The 19,086-nt window shown below is 38.4% G+C and overlaps 1 non-coding gene across 1 annotated transcript; it reads right to left on the bottom strand.

Annotated features, from left to right (window-relative positions):
• Positions 1 to 18,843: 18,843 nt before the first annotated feature.
• Positions 18,844 to 18,951, bottom strand: LOC148567638 (small nucleolar RNA R71). Its single transcript, XR_015882703.1, has one exon. It is a non-coding gene; the product is annotated as a small nucleolar RNA R71 (small nucleolar RNA).
• Between the last annotated feature and the right edge of the window lie 135 nt (positions 18,952 to 19,086).

Here is a 19,086-nt window from a genome sequence, read left to right as displayed (position 1 = left end):
CTCTTTCTGTTTCTCTCCAATCCTTTTTATGACTCAAGATCTCTTTCATGAACTTGGCATAAGAAGGTATTTGCTCAAGTGCTTCTGCAAATGGAATCCTTATTTCAAGAGTCCTGAGATAATCTGCAAAGCGAGCAAATTGCTTATCCTGCTCCTCTTTCCGGAGTTTTTGAGCATAAGGTATCTTGGCTTTATATTCTTCAACCTTAGTTGCTGCAGGTTTATTGCCTACAGAAGTGGTTGAAGAAGCCTTTTTAGAGGGGTTGTCATCAGCACTTGTGTGTGTCTGATCCCTCACTGGCAATTGAGTGCCAGAGTTCGAAGCTGGAGTGACGTGAGAAGCCAACTCCTTGTCTGTTCCTGGCGTTTGAACGCCAGAATTATGCCCATTTTGGGCGTTCAGCGCCAGATCCTTGCCCATTTCTGGCATTGAACGCCAGTCCTGCTTTGTTTCTAGCGTTGAACGCCAGTTTTGGCCATGGTCTGGGCGTTCAGCGCCAGCCTTCCACTAATTTTCTGGTGTTTTATCGCCAGAATTATTTTTCCCTAGGCTCTTACTGTCCTCAGGTGAATTTTGGGTGGTTTGCTCATTTCTTAGCTTTTTGCTGCCTTGAGGTGGGGTATTTAATGTCTTCCCAGTTCTTAGTTGAACTGCTTGGCACTCTTCTGCTATTTGCCTTGACAGCTGCTGCTTTGTTTGCTTAAACTGTTCGTCCATATGTATATTAGCCATCCTTGTCTCTTGTAACCTGTCTTTAAATTCGGCTAGCTGCTTTGTTAGAAAGTCCAATTGCTGATTGAATTCAGCAGCTTGTTTTACAGGACTAAGTTCAGCAGTTACTGTTTTAACCTCTTCATTAATGAAAGGGTTGCTGCTTAGGTACAGATGCTGATTCCTGGCAACTGTATCAATCAGCTCTTGAGCCTCTTCAATTGTCTTTCTCATGTGGATAGATCCACCAGCTGAGTAATCTAGAGACCTCTGGGCTCCTTCTGCAAGCCCATAGTAGAAGATGTCTAACTGAACCCATTCTGAAAACATTTCAGAGGGGCATTTTCATAGCATCTCTCTGTATCTCTCCCAGGCATCATAAAGAGATTCATTATCTCCTTATTTAAAGCCTTGGATGTCCAGCCTTAGCTGTGTCATCCTTTTTGGAGGGAAATATTGATTCAGGAATTTTTCTGTCAGCTGTTTCCATGTCCTTATGCTGGCCTTAGGTTGGTTATCCAACCATCTCTTAGCTTGATCTTTTACAGCAAATAGAAACAGTAATAGTCTGTAGACATCCTGATCTATTTCTTTATCATGTATTGTGTCAGCAATTTGTAAAAATTGTGCCAGAAACTCTGTAGGTTCTTCCTGTGGAAGACCGGAATACTGGCAACTTTGCTGCACCATGATAATGAGCTGAGGATTCAACTCAAAGCTACTGACTCCAATGGAGGGTATGCAGATACTACTCCTATATGAAGCAGTAGAGGGGTTAGAATATGACCCCAGAGTCCTCCTGGACTGTTCATTTCCGCTTAGGTCCATGATGGAGAAAGGGAGATGATGTAAAATAGAAAAAATATTTTTATTTATTTATTTATATATTTATTTCGAAAATAAAATAAATTAAAATAAAATAAATAAAAATTGAGTGAAGATTTTCGAAAAACTGAGGAGAGAGAAAGTGGTTAGGAAGTTTTGAAAAGGATATGATGATTTTAAAAAAAAAAGTTTTAAATTTTGAAATAAAAATCTGAATTTTAGAAATATATTTCGAAAATTTGTTTTTAAAATAGAGAGAAAAGATATTTTTTTATTTTTAAGAGGAAAGAGAAAAATAATAAGATAGCACAAGATTTAAAATTTTTAGATTTAATGCTCCTTATTTTCGAAAATTTTGGAGGGAAAACACCAAGGAACACCAAACTTAAAAATTTTAAGATCAAGACACAAGAAGAACTCAAGAACACCTTGAAGACTCACAAGAACACAAGAACATGAAGGAAGAACACCAAACTTAAAATTTTTAGAAAACCAAAATAAATTTTCGAAAATTTTAAGAAAAATCAACAAGAAAACACCAAACTTAAAGTTTGGCACAGGATTTAATAGAAAAAAATATTTTTGAAAAAGATTTTAAAAATATGATAGCCAATTACCATGAACATAAACACCACGTTCTAACTAATTGAGCTATAAATTTAAAGTGTTTTAACAAGGGATAAATAATAAAAGACTCTAAACCAAAAAAAGAAAAATTTTTCCTAATCTAAGCAACAAAATAAACTGTTAGTTGTCCAAACACGAACAATCCCCGGCAACGGCGCCAAAAACTTGGTGCACGAATTGTGAATCACACTTTTCACAACTCGTACCACTTACCAGCAAGTGCACTGGGTCGTCCAAGTAATACCTTACGTGAGTAAGGGTCGAATCCCACGGAGATTGTTGGTTTGAAGCAATCTATGGTTATCTTGTAAATCTTAGTCAGGAAGTCAGTTATGTTTATCAGTTGAATTGCGAATAACCAAGAGAGCATAAATTAAAGGGTACCTGTTATGCAGTAATGGAGAATATGTTTGAGTTTTGGAGATGCTTTGTCTTCTGAATCTCTGCTTTCCTCTGTCTTCTGATTCACGCATGCACGTCCTCCCATGGCAAGCTGTATGTAGGGGATCACCATCGTCAATGGCTACATCCCATCCTCTCGGTGAAGAATATGCTCACATGCTCTGTCACAGCACGGCTAATCATCTGTCAGTTCTCGATCGTGCTGGAATAGGATTCTTCATCCTTTTGCGTCTGTCACTAACGCCCAGCACTCGTGAGTTTGAAGCTCATCACAGTCATTCGATCATTGAATCCTACTCGGAATACCACAGACAAGGTTTAGACTTTCCGGATTCTCATGAATGCCGCCATCAGTTCTAGCTTATACCACGGAGATTCTGATTAAGGAATCTAAGAGATATTCATTCAATCGGATATAGAACGGAGGTGGTTGTCAGGCACATGTTCATAGGTTGAGGAAGGTGATGAGTGTCACGGATCATCACCTTCATCACAGTTAAGCGCGAATGAACATCTTAGGTAGGAACCAGCGTTTTTGAATGGAAAATAGAAATACTTGCATTAATTCATCGAGACACAGCAGAGCTCCTCACCCCCAACAATGGGGTTTAGAGACTCATGCCGTCAAAGAGTACAAAGTTCAGATCTAAAAATGTTATGAGATGCAAAATAAGTCTCTAAAAGTTGTTTAAATACTAAACTAGTAGCCTAGGTTTACAAAAAATGAGTAAACTATGATGGATGATGCAGAGATCCACTTCTAGGGCCAACTTGGTGTGTGCTGGGCTGAGATTTAAGCAGTTCACGTGCAGAGGCCATTTGTGGAGTTGAACGCCAGTTTTTGTGCCAGTTTGGGCGTTCAACTCCAGCTTTTGATCCTTTTCTGGCGTTGGACGCCAGAATTGGGCAGAGAACTGGCGTTGAACGCCAGTTTATGTCGTCTATCCTTGTGCAAAGTATAGACTATTATATATTGCTGGAAAGCCCTGGATGTCTACTTTTCAACGCAATTAGGAGCATGCCATTTCGAGTTCTGTAGCTCCAGAAAATCCACTTTGAGTGCAGGGAGGTCAGAATCTAACAGCATCAGCAGCCCTTTCTCAGCCTGAATCAGATTTTTACTCAGCTTCTTCAATTTCAGCCAGAAAAATACCTGAAATTACAGAAAAACACACAACTCATAGTAAAGTCCAGAAATAGGAATTTTTCCTAAAAACTAATGAAAATAGACTAAAAACTAACTAGAACATACTCAAAACTATATGAAATTAACCCCAAAAAGCGTATAAAATATCCGCTCATCATACACCCCATACTATTATATATTGTTGGAAAGCCCTGAATATCTACTTTCTAATGCCGTTGAGAGTGCATCATTTGAAGCTCTACAGCTCGAGTTACACTCCGTTGAAGGTGCAGAGGTCAGCTGGCCTTATTACAGGTTAGTACTATGTTCGTCTATGCACTTCTCGGGACAGTTTTCTCCCTCAATTTTAGTATCCACCATGTAGCGCAATATATGCTTGGAAAGATCTGGATTTGTACTTTCCAATGCTATTGGAATCACCTCATTTGGAGCTATGTAGCTCACGTCATTCTTGTTTGAAAAAGACCCCGTCAGGCTGTCAGGAGCAAAGTTGGACTCAACGTTGGTGAGCCAACTTTGGCCACTAATGCTACTTACTCTTCTTCTTCTCTGCCCTTCCTTTGCTTCTTCTTACCTATCATCAACCCAATAAGTGTATCAAAGTAATATACAAGATAATCTTTACTATACTAAGTGTGCTAATAATACTCAATTTCATAACTTCACTTAGTGTGATCTATTTCATCATATTTACCTTGTATATTTAACTAGAATTCACCTATGCTTGAGATTTTGTTTCATGCAGAGATTTTTCATGCTTTTACTCAATTATCAACAAAATTTTACAAAAACTACATAAAAATCTATTGAAAAAGGATAAAAAAATAGGCCATGATGCCTTGGCATCAGAGGAGGACGAGCCAAAGGATTGGCTTTCTCCTTTCCTTTGCGAGGAATCCTGAAAAGACAAAAATAGAGTACAATTCAGGAGAAACAGATAAAATTCACAGAAATCAAGAGGAAATAGTCAAACAGTGTAAATTAGAGCCACTAAGGTAAACAAACACTTAATCGAGGAAAACATGTTCAATATAAGTGATATGATCAAAAGGAAATGTATGTTTCCACAATTAAGCAACCTAAGTCAACAACAAATGAGTAATCGAAAATTAAAGCATAAACAACTTAGGTTTTATTAATGCAGGAGAATTGAATTAAGACTTGGTCATTCTTCCAATTATGCCTTAAAAGTGTAATCAAGTTTAAATTAAAAACTGGCACGAAAGGAATAGCCAAGTCAACAATGAAGGCATGCACTTATTCATGTTGAGGGATGAAAGACAATCAAACACATACTGCCCTTGTTCAGAAAGCAATAAGTTGAAAAAGTTAAATTTGAATTGCTCAAAAATTTGAAGAAAAACAAGTGGCTATGCATGCGATAATCTATGTTTAAAAGCTTCCTGAATAGGAAACAGCATCAATTCACTACACAAAATCATGCTATGCACGTATAATGCACCAAACAAAATGGTCACAGCTGGGTATTCCAACACAGCTGCAAATTTCAAATTCAGTTTGGTCTTTCAGCAATATCGGCAACCAGGTGCATGATTAAGTCAAGCTCACGCAACATTCAAATCAATAGAAAACTGCACAGGTAGGAATTGTAATGCATAAGGGAGGGAAAATTCAAAACCTATGCTGATCAGACACAGAAATTGAATCAAAAGTCCCATTCAGGCATTTACAGGCATGTTATATGCAGAAACGGGAAGCAGCATTCACAGTTTAATCTAAGCAGCATTCAATCCAGAGAAATCAGAAATAATCAGCCAACATCAACCATTCAATCCAAAAAACAAAAAATTATCTAACCTAATGCCACCTAGTTACTAGAACAGAAATAAAAAAGCAGCTAAAGAAAGTAAATGAAATAGAAATAGTAAAGAGCAGGTTACAGGGAAGGAAATGGAACCTGTAATGCAGAAGGAAGAAGAAGAAGAAATGCATGGAGAAAGAGGGTCGCAGTGGCACAGAGGTCCGCCGCTGCTGGTGGCTACTCGCTGGAACTGGAAGAGCGAACTAGGGCTGGCAAAACAGGGGTGCAGCGCAGAGACAGGGGAAATGGAAGAGAAATGGAGAAGAGGGAGAAGAAGGAAGAGAGAGAAAGAGTCCGCAACGGTGGTCGCCGGTGGTGGTGTGGTCGGCTGGAGGTGATGGTCTGAGTTGTGGGCTGAGTGGCTGGGTTTGGGTTCAAAGAAGGGTGAAAAAGGAGAAAGGGGTGGGGTTTGGGGAAACTGAAGCGCGAGTCCTCTTTTTGAATTAAAATTCGAAAAGGACCTCGTGCGCACATACAAGGTAGTGTGCGGTCGCACACAAGGAAGAAGGAAGGGTATGCGCGTACACAACGGCGTGCGGGCACTGCGAACAGTAAGGGCGTCGCGGCCTGTGCAGGCGCACAAGAGAGGCAAAAGGGTTTGTGTTCACACGCACAAGTGGTGCGTGTGCTGCGACCAAGGGGTTGCCAAAGGATATGCGTGCGCTCAGTGCTATGCGCACACAGATGGCTTTTTTTTAAGAGATCAGGGTGAAGTGTGCGTACGCACGCAAGGGGTGCGGACGCACAGAGGTAAAAGAAGGTGGTGTTCACACACACAAGCTATGCGCGTGCTGCAAACAGAGGAAGTATTTAGGGTTGTGCGTGCGCACATTGCAGTGCAAACGCATAGGAAATGTAAAACAAGGGAACTTTGCGGGCGCACAAGGCTGTGCGTACGCACAGGTCTCTGTTCCTGCAACAAAAATTATGCCTCTAAGGCATCAAACTTGACATTCAAAATAGGTCTTCAAGCCCCAAAACACCATAAAACTCCAAAAACACATTATTCCACTAAAATTGCTTGACCATCATCAAAATAAAACCAACCAACCAAGCAAAACAACCAATTATTCATGAAATAAAAGCTAAAAGAAAGAAGGTTAGAAGGATATTACCATGGTGGGGTGTCTCCCACCTAGCACTTTGGTTTAAAGTCCTCAAGTTTGACTTTTGAGGAGCTCCTTGTTAAGGTGGCTTATGTTTCCACTCCTCATTGAATCTCCAACCAATTTTGGTATTGATTTGACTTCCAGGGTCCCAAATAAATTTCATCAAACTCTTGAGAGACTTTAAGCTAGAAACTAGGATCCATGAGTGTTGACTTTTGAAACTGATGCCCGGATCCCATATTCTAGTCTCTTGTTCATCTTCTTTTTTATCTTCATTGTTGCACTTACATGAACTTTGTCTTGAATCACCATTGACACACTTGTATACTCCCTGGAATCCACAAAATTGACTTTTGCACCATAATTGAGCTCCAAATGTTGAATTGGATTCCTTGATGAACTTCCTTCATTTTCGCCAATTAACATTCATCTCTTCACCATCCATTACTCCAAGAAGGGTGTGAAGTTGACAATCCATCTCTAAGAGAGCGTATTGATGTGGGCCTTGAAAGCTTGTTAGAGAAATCTTCACCCACTCAATTTGCTCTTGCACAAGTACCTTCACTTCTTGTTAGCCAAAATTTTCCTCAACCTCTTTTGAATCTTCCTCATCATCACTCAAATCATAAATTGGAGGTTGTGTGAAGTCCACATCAACATTTCCTTCCAAATCTAATAAGGAAGGCTCATGAAGATCGTTGATGGGATTGACCAAGTTGGACAAAAAATCTTGAATGATGGAATCCTCTTGACCAATTCCCACCAACTCTTCATTTGTCTCCTCTTGTACTTCATGTTGTAACTTGACATCTTGTACGTAATTTTGCAATTCTCTGTTCACTCCAGACTTTTCACTTGATTCCACACATTCATCCACTAAAATTTCTTGGTCATGGCATGAATGCAACAAAGCTAACCGGTCAAGAGTTTCCGCCAAGGTAGACATGACTTGCTCTTGCTTCTTCCGGAAGTCTTGTTGTTCTTGAATGAGCATGAAAAGTACTTCTTGTGTGGCTTGATCCATATGTGAAGATGAAGATTGAAGTGATGAAGGTTGACAATCAAGCTCATGAGATCTTGGTTTTGTATGTAGTGATGTGATAGTGTATATAATTGGTGACTAGGAAGGTGAGTGTTTGGGTTCCAGGGGGTAAATTGTGGTAATGGTGTGGAAAAGTCATGAAGAAAGTATAAACAATACCTAGTAATGAAAACAAAAAAAACAAAAAAGTGCTATTTACACTATTAACATATTTACAACAACCTAAGATATAACACCAATTGCATCCCGGGAAACGGCGCCAAATTTGATGACGTGAGAATTTATCGTCGATCTAGAATCAATCTAAACAAGAATCAATTTGTTGGTAGCATAGTCCAAACCAAAAACAAACTCTCACGATCAAATGTTAAAATTTGAATCAAATATAAACCGAGAGTATTTAAACCTCGGGTCGTTCTCCCTAGGAATGCAATTGGAATGTTACTCTTACGGTTGTTAGAAAAAGGGGGGTTTTGATATAAAAGAATGAAAGACTAAAAAAACTGAGAAATCAAAGAACTAAGAAATGATTAAATTGGCAATTAATGCAAGTGAAAGGAGCTAAGATCAAAACTAGTGAAAATGGTATAAATGCATAAAAGAGCCTTGACTTGGGAATGAGGATCTAAGGAATCCTATCATTGCCATAACCACAACTATGATAATTATGATTAGTCAATCTCGCTTAGTCAACCCCAAACATCGAGGAGTAAGTCAAGCAAGCATAATTGACCTTAATCCATAAGTCCTAACCAACTTACCAATCTAGTTGATAAAAGGCTAGCTTTAATGGAAACAAGAGTCAACTAACTCCTCAAGAATTACCACTAAATGTCGGACATTATGACTCTAGTATCCTAGGAACTCAAACCACAAGCCAAGGTTTGAAAATCTACTCAAAATTACCAAGTAGCATTTTCACAAACAATTGGTGGGCATAAAACCAAAACATGAGAATTTGCAAGGAATCTTAGAAAACTATAACCAACTATCAACAAAACCAAACATAAACAAGAAATCAAATATAAAGAAAGCATGAAACTGTAAATTCATCAATCAAAACTTTAAGAAACTTAAAATTGCAAATATAAACAAAGTAACTTGAACCAAAAGATAGTGAAAGTAAAAGTGCTTGAATTAAAGAGGAAATTGAGAGTACTTACAATTAAAGGAGTAAAATCAAAGATCAAAGCTTGCTATAAAATGCTACAATGGAAATGAAAATGAAACCCTAAGAGAGTAATATACTCTACACTACTCCTACTCCTAATTACTATGTAAAACTATGTCTAAGTTTTCATTGTGTTCCCCTCCCCCTGCTTTGATATGTGTTGAATTTCCCTTTTTATAGCACTCTAAAACAGCATTCCATCCTTCCAAAATGGGCCAAGAGGCCTCAAAAATCATGGAGCACGTGTTGCATTAATGAAATCACGTGCAAGGACCGTGCGCACGCACAGGTACTCGTGCGCACGCACACATGGAAATTCCTTCTTGTGCGCACGCATAGATGCTTGTTCACACGCACACTTTGCTGTGTGTGTTTTTTCTTATTTTCTTCATGTGTTCTACCTTCTACATGCTTTCTTCCACTTTTGCCTAGCCAATCCTACCCAAATGACCTGAAATCACTTCAGAAAATATATCACGGCATCGAATGGCAATAAAGTAGAATTAAGTTGCTCAATTTAAGCACAAAATTGCATGTGTCCACATTTAGGATCAAATTAGGGAAGAATCACAAAAGCATGCTATTTTGGTGTATAAGTGTGAGTTTATGTGCTATAATACATCCAAAAATGAGTCAAAATATATCATTAAATATGGACTCATCACCCATTCACTATCCGAGATTGGATAGATGATATCGGCTTCAAGCAGTCTGGTTACTTCCTTCTTCACAACTTCCAAAATGGTGGGGTTCAATCGCCTTTGAGGTTGATGGATAGGCCTCGCTCCCTCCTCTAGAAATATCCGGTGCTCGCAAACCTGAGGACTTATACCTACTATGTCTGCCAAACTCCACCCAATAGCTTTCTTGTGTCTTCTCAGCACACTAAGCAGCTGCTCCTCTTGTTGCGAAGTGAGTTCCTTTGCAATAATAACTGGGAGCTTTTGATTGTCCTCAAGATAGGCATACTTAAGGTGGGATGCAAAGGGCTTTAACTCTATTTTCAGCTCATGGCTGGGCACTTGATCATCCGGAACCACTGTAGGTAGCAAGGCATCTTCAGTATACTCATAGGGCTTCTCTACACTTGTACCTTGCTCCATAGTCTCTTCTTCTACTGTCTCTTGGTGAACTTCAGCTACAATCTCATAAATAATGTCACACTAGAAGATGGAGTGATCTTCTGGTGGGTGCTTCATGGCTTCATCAAGGTTGAAACTCACTGCTCTGCCATCAAGCTCAAAAGAATATGTACTCGAGAAGGCATCCAACTTGAACCGCGAAGTCTTCAGAAATGGCCGTCCAAGCAAAATAGACGAAGGTCCTCCGGAGTCACTAGGTGGCATCTCCAGAATGTAGAAGTCGATAGGAAATGTCAGCCCTTTGATGCTTACCAGGACGTCCTCTGCAATGCCAACCACTGAAATTATGCTCTTATCTGCCAAAACAAAACATGATGCCGACCTTTTCAAGGGTGGGAGCCTCAAGGAATCATATACAGATAATGGCATAATACTAACACATGCAGTTAATAAATTGTACACCACCTATAATGCAAGTTACCATACATGGACCGGGATCCCCACATTTTTCTGGTATAGCACCCATTAAAGCAGAAATAGAGCTACCTAAAGGAATAATTTCTAAATCATTTATCTTATCCTTATGCATGCATAAATCTTTTAGAAACTTAGCATATTTAGGTACTTGTTGAATAGCATAAAAAAGGGGAATAGTTACCTCAACCTATTTGAAGATCTCCACCATTTTGGGATCTAGCTCCACTTGCTTCTTGGGCCTCCTAGCAAGGTGTGGGAAGGGAATGAGGATGGCTTCTCTCACAGCATCATCTTCCTTAGGCACTCCATTCCTTGGTTGAGAAACTTCTTCTTCAACCGTATCTTGTACCTCATCCTTTTTTTCTACATCTTCCACCTCAACAACATCCTCAACATGAATGTGTTCTCTTGAGCTTGATTCCTCGGGACTACTCTCTTACAATGTAGTTCCGGACCTTAAGGTGATGGCATTAATTCCACCCTTAGGGTTGGATAAAGGTTGAGAGGGAAGTGCACTAGAACTTGAAGGTTGATTGTTGGGGGTAGAAGGTGGTTCTATTCGGGATATAAGAGCTTGTAGAGTAGAGGTAAGACCGGTAAGGCTAGAGGTAAGTGAATTTTGGAGCTCTTTTTGTCCTTGAAGGATAGAACATAGTGTTTCATGTTGGTTAGAGGAAGGGGGAGGGTAGGTGATTTGAGGGGCTTGTGGTAGGTTGAATTGAGGTGCTTGGGCTTGCCTTTGGTGAGGTGCTCTGTTTGGAGGATTCTGTTGATTTCGGTTCTGTTGATAGTTGTTGTTATTCCACCTTTGATTTCCACCGTTGTCTCTGCCTCCTTGGTTGTAGTTGTCCCTCCAACCTTGGTTGGAATTATCCCTCCAACCTTGGTTGGAATTATCTCTCCATCCTTGGTTGGTGTTGTCTTGCCAACCCTTATTGTAGTTACCAACTTGGTTATAATTACCCCCTTGTTGATAGTACCCTTGATTCGGACAGTTGTAATACGCATTTGTCGCTGCCAAGGTGTTGTCCTCCTGTAGTTGTGGACATTCATCAGTGTAGTGGGAGTAGCAAGCGCATATTCCACACACTCTCTGAGGGACTAGTTGTTGACACTACTACTGTAGAGGAGACTGAGGTTGTTGTTAATTCAGCTGGAGCTGCTTTAGTATATTGGTCATCTCTCCCAGAATCTTAGTGAGAGCAGCGGTCTCACTACTATAAGAAACTTCTGTAATAGCCTTAGGATGATTAGTCCTTTGCCCTGCATTGCCGGTAGACTCAGCTACATCAGTGATCAGTTGCCATGCTTCCGTCGCCGTCTTGTACTTTGTCAGAGAGCCATTACTCGCAGCATCTAACAAAGTCTTCTGTTAAGGCTTCATGCCTTGGCAGAAATAGCTAATCAACACCAACTGGTCAATTTTATGGTGAGGACATGAGTCTAGGAGATTCCTGAAGTGTTCTCAATAATCGTAGAGGGTCTCTGATTCACCTTGAACGACACAGGAAATCTCCTTCCTCAATCTATCTGTAACTTCTGCTGGAAAGAACTTGTCTAGGAACTCCTTTTTTAGCAAGCCGCAATTAGTAACAACAGCTTCCGGTTGAGTGTAGAACCACTCCTTGGCCTTTCCCTCCAGAGAAAACGGGAAGGCATATAGCTAGACGACAGTCTCATCAACACCATGTCGCCTAGTAGTTGAGCAAGCTATTTGAAAATCCCTAAGGTGCTTAATAGGCTCCTGAGCAGGTAAGCCATGGAACTTAGGCAGTAGATTAATCAGAGCAGTCTTCAGTTCAGAATCTGCAGTTAGATTCGGATGACGCGCCTGATATGGTTGCAGGGTAAAATCCGGAGCTCCCGCTTCCTTGAGAGTAATCCGTCTAGGCTCTACCAAAGTATCTGCACTCAAATCAACAGAAGAGGCGTCAATAGAATTAACAGGAGAGGAACTAGTTTTTTCCTCGAATGATGCTTCAGACCCGTCTTCAGATAAGACTGGTGAATTAGGTAAAACCCCTTTACCACCCTCAGAGGCTAATCGATGCCGAGCTCGCCTAATACGTGAAACAGTTCTTTCGATCTCAGGATCAAATGCGGCTAAGCTCGGATCCAGTAATAAACGTGTCATTCAATGAAAGAAACATATAGCTCATGGTAATAAAATATATTAAGAAAAATGTAGTTCTGTAAATAAAATAAATATTTACACTGACCAATAATTTAGCACATCGTTGCAACTCCCTGGAAATGGCGCTAAAAATTGACGGGCGGAAAATTGCTGGTTAAGAAATTTCAGTAAAAATCAGCGTTGCAAGTACAGTTCTCAACCGACGAAAATTCCACTGTCAATTTAAAAAGGGTGTCACAATTTAGAATAATTAACTGGGAGTAGGATTCCCAGGTCGTCTCCCAAAGAGTTGACAAAAGAGTGCAATTTATTGGTCAGGGGTTTTCTGAGAAATTTTTAGAGTTGGAAATGGGAAAATAAATAACTAAAAATTATTCAAGGAGCAATTAACAAGAGATGTTGTGTATTTAAAATAAAAAGCCTTAGCTAGGAGAAGATTAATTGGAGTTTCTATCCTCGTTGAATTTCTCAAGTGTAATAGTAAAAAGGTTGTTGCTTCTACTTAGTTATCCTCTGTCTAATAGAGGAAAGTCAAGTAGGTAATACCAACTTCACTTTACAAATCCTAATTACCTCCCAAGGAGGGATTAGAGTTAATAAAAATCCAATTGGCAGTAATTTCTAATTACCTATTAACACTTGAGTATTCTAACTCAAGGGTTTCCTATTAATCAACTCCAAAGCCAAGTTGGGAACTCTACTCCATTGACATGAATGCCATTTTCACAGACATGTAAAGGAAGTAGATAGAAAACATGGTATTTGAAACTAAGTTAATAAAATTAAAATTGACTCTGATAATTAATTGAAGGAAATTCAACAGGCAATGGGATTAAATATAAAAATAGTTCATGGTATTAATAAATTCAAAATTAACAAAATAAAAATATGAGTACCAATAACTAAATGGAAAACAAAAGAGTAGAGTAATAGAGAAGCAAACTAAAATGATGAAAGCTTCAATCGAAGGTAGTAGCAACTTTCTCCAAACTCAGAAAGTGGGTCAAAAAGGAGCCCAGAAATCGCCCCTCAGCGAATTCTGATATCTGCAGCACGTGACGGCATGTAATGCATACGCGTCGCTCTACGCGTATGCGTCGATAGGCAATCTTTCAGTCACGCATACGCGTCGCTGCTCACCCATAAAATCTTTAATTCCTTGTGTTCCTTCCTCTTTTGCATGCTTCTTTTCCACCCTCTAAGCCATTACTGTCCTATAAACCCTGACAACACTTAACACACATATCACGGCATCGAATGGAAATAAGAGAGGATTAAAAATAGCAGATTTAGGGCCAAAGGAGCAAGTTTTCAGTCATAGGACCCATTTAGGAAGGAAAATGTAAAACCATGCATTTTATATGAATAAGTGTATGAAAGATTGATAAAATCCACTCTATTTAGCACAAGATAAACCAAAAAATAGTGGTTTATCATTGGTCCTACCAATCACGGCCTCCGATCTAACTCAAATCAACTCGACCTCCGGACCAAATTAAATCAACATCAAAACTCCATCACAAAATAGAATCGATCACAAGCACAAACAGTGCAAGACAAACATAATCAGAGAGCAATTACATCAAGTGCAATAAATAACTATTAGACAAAAATCATCAGATAGGCAAACCAAAATACTTAAGCCTACCCAAACAAAGCAAAACAAATGCAATATGATGTATGCCTTTTCTACTGGCTGTGAGATCTGATGACAAGTCATCTTATGCTAGCTTTTCAAGCATTTTTCACTTGTTTCATTAGGTTTTATACACTTTCTTGCACTATAAGTAAGTGATTTGGAGTAAATTTTCATGGTTATGTTAAATTAATCAATCATTATTTAATTTACAAAAAATCATAAGGTTTAAGTTAGAATTAGTTAAATTTATGAATGATTTAGAAACCTTGTGAATTTGGTGATACTTTGATATGTTTATTTGGTTGCTTGTAGGTAAAGAAATGATTAAGAAAAGAAAGAACTAGGAAGCGTGCCTTATCAAAGCGTGACCCATGATATGAAAGCGTGGTGCTCACCCAAAGGAGCAAGGCCCAGCACTCGAAGAACCAACGGAGCGCCCAATGATGCACCAAGAAAGCAACGACGCTACGTTGAGTGTCTCAACTGAGTGCTACAAGGAAACTCAATTAGCAAGGCAAAGCACTCAAAGAATCGAGTGCTACGTTAAAACATTTTCACTTTTTCATGGCCTTCATGCAAAGAAAGTGATGAGCGGATAATTTATATGCTTTTTGACATTGTTTTTAGTATGTTTTTAGTAGGATCTAGTTACTTTTAGGGATGTTTTTAATAGATTTTGTGTTAAATTCACATTTCTGGACTTTACTATGAGTTTGTGTGTTTTTCTGTGATTTCAGGTATTGTCTGGCTGAAATTGAGGAACTTGAGCAGAAATCAGATTCAGAGGTTGAAAAAGGACTGCTGATGCTGTTGGATTCTGACCTCCCTGCACTCAAAGTGGATTTTCTGGAGCTACAGAACTCGAAATGGCGCGCTTCCAATTGCGTTGGAAAGTAGACATCCAGGGCTTTCCAGCATTATATAATAGTCCATACTTTGGCCAAGAATTGACGATGTAAACTGGCTTTCAACGCCAGCCTTCTGCCCAAATCTGGCGTCCAGCGCCAGAAAAGGATCCAAAACCAGAGTTGAACGCCCAAACTGGCACAGAAACTGGCGTTCAACTCCACAAATGGCCTCTGCACGTGTAACACTCAAGCTCAAGCCCAAGCACACACCAAGTGGGCCCCGGAAGTGGATTTATGCATCAATTACTTACTCATGTAAACCCTAGTGACTAGTTTATTATAAATAGGACCTTTTACCATTGTATTAGGCATCTTTGGACGTCTGGTTCTTAGATCAGAGGGGCTGGCCACACGGCCATGCCTGGACCTTTCACTTATGTATTTTCAACGGTAGAGTTTCTACACTCCATAGATTAAGGTGTGGAGCTCTGCTGTTCCTCAAAGATTAATGCAAAGTACTACTGTTTTCTATTCAATTCTTCTTATTTCTCTTCTAAGATATCCATTCGCACCCAAGAACGTGATGAAGGTGATGATTATGTGTGACGCTCATCATCCTTCTCCCTTATGAATGCGTGCCTGACAACCACTTCCGTTCTACATTAGAATTGAATGAGTATCTCTTAGATCTCTTAGTCGGAATCTTCGTGGCGTAAGCTAGAATGATGGCGGCATTCAAGAGAATCCGAAAAGTCTAAACCTTGTCTGTGGTATTCCGAGTAGGATTCAATGATTGAATGACTGTGACGAGCTTCAAACTCGCGAGTGCTGGGCGTTAGTGACAGACGCAAAAGGAGGGTGAATCCTATTCCAGCATGATCGAGAACCGACAGATGAATAGCCGTGCCGTAACAGGGTGCGTGAGCATATGATTCACTGAGAGGAGGGGATGTAGCCACTGACAACGGTGATGCCCTTGCATACAGCCAGCCATGGAAAGGAGTAAGACTGATTAGATGAAGATAGCAGGAAAGCAGAGGTTCAGAGGAACGAAAAGCATCTCCATTCGCTTATCTGAAATCCCTGCCAATGAATCTACATAAGTATCTCTATCCCTTTTATTGTTTATTTTAATCTAATAAAATATCATGTTTAAATTCGCCTGACTGAGATTTTCAAGGTGACCATAGCTTGCTTCATACCAACAATCTCCGTGGGATTCGACCCTTACTCACGTAAGGTATTACTTGGACGACCCAGTGCACTTGCTGGTTAGTTGAATGGAGTTGTGATCACACGTGCCATTACCAGGGATTATTAAGATCCCAATTCATCACACCATGATCTCTTTGGGGTATTTTTGATTTCATACAAATACAAAGAGACTAACTTTGAGGATCACAATTTCGTCCACCAAGTTTTTGGCGCCGTTGCCGGGGATTGTTTGAGTTTGGACAACTGACGATTCATCTTGTTGCTCAGATTAGGTAATTTTCTTTTTCTTTTCTTTTCAAAAATTTTTTCAAAAATATTTTCAAAAATCTCTCATCTGTTTTCGAAAAAAAAAATGTTTTCAAAAATAAATTATTCTATGGCTTCAAAATTTTTAAGAATGAATTCTAGTGTTTCATGAAATTTGTTGAATCATATCTGGCTGTAAAGCCATACCCAAACTACTTTGGGATTGGTATTCAACTAATCACTCCAGCCCATGTAATTATATGTTGAAGCTTGGCTGGCTATTAAGCCATGCCTGACCCTTTGATTGGAGCTTTAAGACTAACATGGCAAGATTCCTGGAATTCATATTAAAAATTTTGGAATCCTTATTTTTTAATTTTAACAATAATTTTCGAAAAATATAAAATAAAAATCCAAAAAAATTAGAAAATCATAAAAATCAAAAATAGTTCATGTTTCTTGTTTGAGTCTTGAGTCATGTTATAAGTTTGGTGTCAATTGCATATGCATCTTGCATTTTTTCGAAAATATCATGCATTAATAGTGTTCTTCATGATCTTCAAGTTGTTCTTGGTAAGTCTTCTTGTTTGATCTTGATGATTTTTTGTTTTGTGTTGTATGTTGTTTTTCATATGCATTCTTGAATTCTTAGTGCGTAAGCATTAAAGAATTCTAAGTTTGGTGTCTTGCATGTTTTCTTTGCATTAAAAATTTTTCAAAAATATGTTCTTGATGTTCATCATGACATTCAAAGTGTTCTTGGTGTTCATCTTGACATTCATAGCATTCTTGCATGCATTCATTGTTTTGATCTAAAAATTTCATGCATTGCATATTTTTCATGTTTTTCATAAAAATTTCAAAAATCAAAAAAAAAAAAAATATCTTTCCCTTTTTCTCTCATCAAATTTGAAAATTTGGATTGACTTTTTCAAAAATTTTTAAAATCAAATTGTTTCTCATAAGTCAAATCAAATTTTCAATTTGAAAATCTTATCTTTTTCAAAAATCAAATCTTTTTCAAAATTCTTGGTTATTTTCGAAAAATTCAAAAAATTAATTTTCAAAAATCTTTTTCTTATTTTTATCCCAAATTTTCGAAAATAACTTAATCAATTAATGTTTTGATTCAAAAATTTGAAGTTTGTTACTTGCTTGTTAAGAAAGATTCAAACTTTAAGTTCTAGAATCATATCTTGTGATTTCTTATGAATCAAGTCATTAATTGTGATTTTAAAAATCAAATCTTTTTCAAAACTAATTCCTATCATATCTTTTCAAAAATATCTTCTTATCTTATCTTTTTCAAAAATATCTTTTCAAAATATCTTTTCTAACTTCCTAACTTCTTATCTTTTCAAAATTTGTTTCAACTAACTAACTAACTTTTTGTTTGTTTCTTAACTTTTTCAAAACCACCTAACTAACTCTCCCTCTCAATTTTCGAAAATATCCTCCCCTTTTTCAAAAATTTCTTTTTAATTAACTAATTATTTTTATTTTTTTATTTCAAAAAAAAAAAAATTTCGAAAAATACTAACTAATTTTTCAAAAACCATTTTCAAAAATCACTAACCCCTTTTCAAAAATGATTTTCGAAAATTCCCTCCTTCTCTCTCATCCTATTCTATTTATTCATTCATTAACTAACATCTCTTCCTCACATCATCACCTAATTCGAACCCCCTCTTTTATCTGTGTTCGAATTTCTTCCTCTTTTCTTCTACTCACATAAGGGATCCCTATACTGTGGTATAAAGGATCTCTATTATTATTATTATCATTTTTCTGTCCATTCTTCCTTGTATTATGAGCAGGAGCAAGGATAAGAACATTCTTGTGGAAGCAGATCCAGAACCTGAAAGGACTCTGAAGAGAAAATTAAAAGAGAAGCTAAAATACAACAATCCAGAGAAAACCTTTCAGAAATTTTCGAACAGGAAGAGGAGATGGCAGCCGAAAATAATAATAATGCAAGGAGGATGCTTGGTGACTTTACTGCACCTAATTCCAATTTACATGGAAGAAGCATCTCCATTCCTGCCATTGGAGCAAACAACTTTGAGCTGAAACCTCAATTAGTTTCTCTGATGCAGCAGAACTGCAAGTTTCATGGACTTCCATCTGAAGATCCTTTTCAGTTCTTAACTGAATTCTTGCAGATATGTGATACTGTTAAGACTAATGGAATAGATCCTGAAGTCTACAGGCTCATGCTTTTCCCTTTTGCTGTAAGAGACAGAGCTAGATTATGGTTGGATTCTCAACCTAAAGACAGCCTGAACTCTTGGGATAAGCTGGTCACAACTTTCTTAGCCAAGTACTTTCCTCCTCAAAAGCTGAGTAAACTTAGAGCTGATGTTCAAACCTTCAGACAGAAAGAAGGTGAATCTCTCTATGAAGCTTGGGAAAGATACAAACAGTTGACCAAAAAGTGTCCTTCTGACATGCTTTCAGAATGGACCATCCTGGATATATTCTATGATGGTTTATCTGAGCTATCAAAGATGTCACTGGACACTTCTGCAGGTGGAACCATTCACCTAAAGAAAACGCCTGCAGAAGCTCAAGAACTCATTGACATGGTT

The sequence above is a fragment of the Arachis ipaensis genome, chromosome B4 (assembly GCF_059453495.1).
Source record: "Arachis ipaensis isolate K30076 ecotype BB chromosome B4, ASM5945349v1, whole genome shotgun sequence".
NCBI lineage: Eukaryota > Viridiplantae > Streptophyta > Magnoliopsida > Fabales > Fabaceae > Arachis > Arachis ipaensis.
Note: the sequence above shows the minus strand (reverse complement) of the source record. Positions and strands in the feature narration are given on the sequence as shown.